The 4,614-nt window shown below is 40.6% G+C and overlaps 1 long non-coding RNA gene across 1 annotated transcript; it reads right to left on the reverse strand.

The window, feature by feature from the left end:
• Positions 1-730: 730 nt before the first annotated feature.
• On the reverse strand, positions 731-1,248 carry LOC104952700 (uncharacterized). The gene is made up of 3 exons (XR_799133.1): positions 1,168-1,248; positions 925-1,025; positions 731-808 (listed from the first exon to the last, which is right to left on the reverse strand). It is a non-coding gene; the product is annotated as an uncharacterized lncRNA (long non-coding RNA).
• Positions 1,249-4,614: the final 3,366 nt, after the last annotated feature.

Here is a 4,614-nt window from a genome sequence, read left to right on the forward strand (position 1 = left end):
GCATGCTGGGACCTCAGCCCTCATTAAGCATATGGTGTGTGTGTGTGTGTGTGTGTGTGTGTGTGTGTGTGTGTGTGTGTGTGTGTGTGTGTGTGTGTGTGTACTTAGAGTTGAGGCATGCAGCATGCATTAGAGTGATGTGGATCCTGCTGGGCTTTGGACTGTAATCTACCCTGTCAGGTTTGAATTCTACCTAAACCCACAAATACACGTTCTGTTTTTAGCATTCAGGTGGGGGGCCTCTGTGTCGGCCTGCATTACAACGTAGAAGTCGGTGCCAGTGGCTGTATGGCAGCTGGAGCACATGCTCCTTCGGTGGATGCACGACTCAGAAAGTAAAAGGACGAAGTAGTGCAACTAGGAATAGTGAAAGAAAGGGTAATATTGTGGATTAAACTGGCAGTATGGCCCTGGGCCAGAGATGATCTTCTGACACTGCAATCTATAGAAAATCCTTAGTACACTAATTATGCCGGGAAAGGTGGAGAGAACTCATGCTGAAATCTGCTTTGGGAACAAAGATACCCAGTATCATTTGTAAACTCATCAAATGTAAACACTTATTTTTAGCTAGAAATCCAAAACCTTAAATGCACCATTTTTCAAAATAAGTAAAAAAAGGACCAATATCTAATGGTCATTCGTCTTCATGAATACACTTCACGTTAGAATTAGAAGTACACAATAACACTATGAACTCCTAGGGAAATAAACATAATTATATTGTTTACCTGATGGTGGGATGGACACGAGAACTCCAAGAAACTTTTTAATGAGAGCTGAGAGGAATGCCCTCTCTTTCTGTGCCCTGAGGAGGACACACAGAAAGCAAATTAGAAAAAAGCTTAGCAACTCCTAGGATACCAAACACTATTTCCTAGTGTGTATAGATCTCAACACACAAGCAAAAGAAAATGTTATTACTGTTCAGCTTCGTCAGCCTCCATCTTATCAGATTTCTTCTTGATTAGATTCCAGAATTTCTGCAGCTTTGGGACTTTCTTAAGCTCGTGTTGGAGTCTGGACTGCAAACAGATCATTGTTTCAAACGTTGAGTATCATAACAAGCAGGTTATTGTTTCCTATGATGAATATCAAACATTATTACTGTGTGTGTGCCAATGACCACCAGATAAACTTAATTAGGGTAATAGGTGGATATCTTACTGGTAGGAGGCCCATCCACATAGGCAGAGAGATGAGCTGCTGCACCTGCTCTCTGATCAAATCTACCTCCTGGGAGAGGGCGCACGGGGAGAGAGAGAGAAAGAGAGAGTGGTCAAAATGCACTGTGTATGACAGATTTTTATTACACATCAGCCCATAATAAAAGTATGCAACTAAAATATTTAGAGGGCTTTATAGGATACAATCAAAGTGCAGCAGGCTATCACAGCAGATTTTAAAGTGAGACATCTGCAATGCTTCCCTGTGGTTTAATGCGGCTGCAGAGCATCCAGAGGGGTGGGAGCTGTCCCAGGTTGTACTGCCTGGTCTACTACTGCCACCTAGTGGGCATTACTAAAACATTTCCTTATTTCCACAAATATATTGGGGAATAAGGCATTGCTTGCATTAATGAGTAAGAAGCTAATTGTTCAGAGTAACAATAGAATGGTGTAAGATGAACACTTCCCAACAATTAGTCATTTATCTGCCCCTGGATTCGGGAGTACACAGCAAATGAATATATCGCACTGAATAAAGTATTCTCATATTCTACTTTGCATGAATAAACACAGCCAAGTCAAGCAACCCTAGTTTGATAATAGATGCATATTGTACTGTTATGCGATAAGGAATAGATGCTCCTATTAATCTAGAAATACAAAACAAACGTTGTCATTGACCTTAAAGCAGCAGTACAAAACTAAAGATAGATAGATAGAGCTTTATCGTGTCCCTTAGGAGACATTTGTCTTGGGCATCGAGATAATAAACATAAAACATTTGGGACAATCAGTCGTAGATAGAGAACAGAGATCACATATCACATGACAAAGAAACAAACAAGAAACATACAGGAACAGAACTTTCCCTATTGCACATACATAAATCAAAGATTGCAGTTTCCCTACTGCATTCATACACAAATCAAGAAGTGCACTTTCCCTATTGCACCTATGCATAGTGTCCGTCAAATTGCACATATCCCTATTGTATCCATACCTATTTACACATATTGCGCTTTCCCTATTTAACCTTCTCGATTGCACATACTACACTGTAAACATTGCACCTCCCAACAACTCCTAACACAGCATAATCACAATTGTTTCTGACTGTTCAGCAGCTTGATTGACAGTGGAACAAAGGAAAACTTATACCTGTTCAATTTACAGTTTGGTAATCTATACCTTCTGCCGGGCAGCAACTCAAACTCTCTAAACAGGATGTGTTTGGGATCGCATGTGATTATACGGCCTTGCTTTCTCACCATCTCCTCAAATATCTCCTGAAGAGAGGATGGTGGAAGCATGCCAATTATCTTTCCAGCCCTTTTTATCAAGCTCTGGAGTTGTGATTTAGATTTAACTGACAAGTTACCAAACCCTGTTGTGATGCCATAACGAATAATAGACTAAATTGCTGCCCTGTAGAACATTAACATGATACATGTATCCACTCCATGAACCCTGAGCCTACGCAGAAAATGCAGGCGCTGGCTTATCTTTGAGCATACCTGATCCACCTGATGGGCCCAGCCTAACTGAGCATCAAAATAAATCCCCAAATATTTAAAGCGTGTAACCTGCTCAACTCCCTCCCTGTTGATAAGGACGGGGCTCTGATCACCTACTGACTTGGGGTCAAAGATCATTTACTTTGTTTTTTTAACATTTAACACCAGGTTGTGCGCCTCACACCACTTAACGACCCCTTCAATCTCAAGTTTATAAATGTCTGAATCTCTAGTCAGTAGACTAAGTATGGCTGTGTCATCAGAAAACTTTATAATGTGGTTGTGTGTGTGCTGAAGAGAAGAGGAGAGCTAACGCAGCCTTGTGGTGCCCCTGTGCTTATGACCTGTGTCAGAGAGGGTCAAGTTTACTTTCACCTGATGCTGTCTTTCAGTTATAGGAAGGAGTGATACCATCTGATTAGGTAAGGGTTCACATCCATCTGTTTGAGCTTTTTTAACATAATTTGGGGAAGAATAGTATTACAAGCTGAGCTAAACCCATGAACATTAATCTAGCATAAGCTAAAGGATTTTCCAGGTGTTTTAAAATAAAGTGAGTTGTAGAGGTCAGAGCATCATCTGTACCTCTACCATCGCTGTACGCAAACTGGTAGGGGTCCAAGAGGTGTTGCACCTCAGTTTGCAAGTTCCCTACAATAATCCGTTCTAGTGACTTCATAACTATTGAGGTCAAAGCCACTGGTCTGAAGTCGTTGGTATCATGTGGGCATGTTTTTTTTTGCAACTTGTATGATGACAGCTTTCTTCCATATTTGAGGGATGCTTCCCGTGTCAGCAGAGAGCTGGAATAATGGACTCCAGGCAGGGGTGAGCTCATCTGCAAACGTTTTCAGCAGGAGTGTGTAAACTGTGATCGTTATTCTCGCGTCCAGGAGAGAAGCTTTAAAAAGGAGACTAAATGGAGTCTCTGAGAAGGTTCAATTGGGTACTTTAATTAAAAAAGGCGCGGGTATGTTACAAGCAGGATATTGTTCAGTCAGAAAAACAGCTGTGATCTGGTCCTCGTGAGCGAAGAAGAGAGAGCGAACCCCTCCTCTCCAGCTGTTATCTTTTGCTGGCTCCTCCCTGGGAGCCGGCTCGCCTCGTCTCTAATGTCGGTTGTTGCATTAAACAGAGGATTGGTACTTTTCACATTCAATATATGCTTAACACGCCTCTTCTCCTCCTATTGTCTTTCATCACTTTTCATTTAACACATTCTAAACGCTGTAATCAATACTCTAAAAAATACAGAAAATACTTCATGGCTGGTTTGGTTTCCGGTCGTTCCGGATGTTTTAACATGCTACCCACGTCTGAAAACAATAACTTTATTCAAATATAAACTGTACCTTCATTTAATATTCAGCAATAATAATATCTCTACGTCTATAGTTGTAGTGTTAGAATCAGTAGGTTTCGGTGTACATCACTCCATGTCATTTCGCTACTAAATTCACCTCTATAGGAAATGGTATATTAGCTACATGCTAAATGCTAACCGGAGCTGAAGGATTTTCAGAATAAAAGCTTAACTGGTTGTGCACCATTTAAACTGACGGTATGTTTAAGCTACATTATACCATCAAAACATTGATTTTAATTTCTAACAAGTGCCGAAATACCGTCTGGCCCACTGGCCTTCTGAGTATGCAGTTGTTTGAAAACCCTGGCCACAGCACTATCATCAATTATTATTCTTCTATTGTGTATTGGGTCACAGGTTAAAGAGGTTGACAAGTTATTACATGCATCAATGTTAGAAGCAGAATTAATATCAAAACGTTTGAAGAAGTTGTTAAGTTAATTTGCTTTATTAAGCTCATCCAGAACATGCATCTCCCTCTTGCCGGAGTTCAGATTTGTAATTTCTTTAACAGAGACCCACAGTTCTTTCGAGTTCTTGGTTGAGAAAGCCTAATTTCTCTAAA

This window comes from Notothenia coriiceps, unplaced genomic scaffold, assembly GCF_000735185.1.
Source record: "Notothenia coriiceps isolate Sejong01 unplaced genomic scaffold, NC01 NC01_scaffold00020407, whole genome shotgun sequence".
Classification (NCBI taxonomy): Eukaryota; Metazoa; Chordata; class Actinopteri; order Perciformes; family Nototheniidae; genus Notothenia; species Notothenia coriiceps.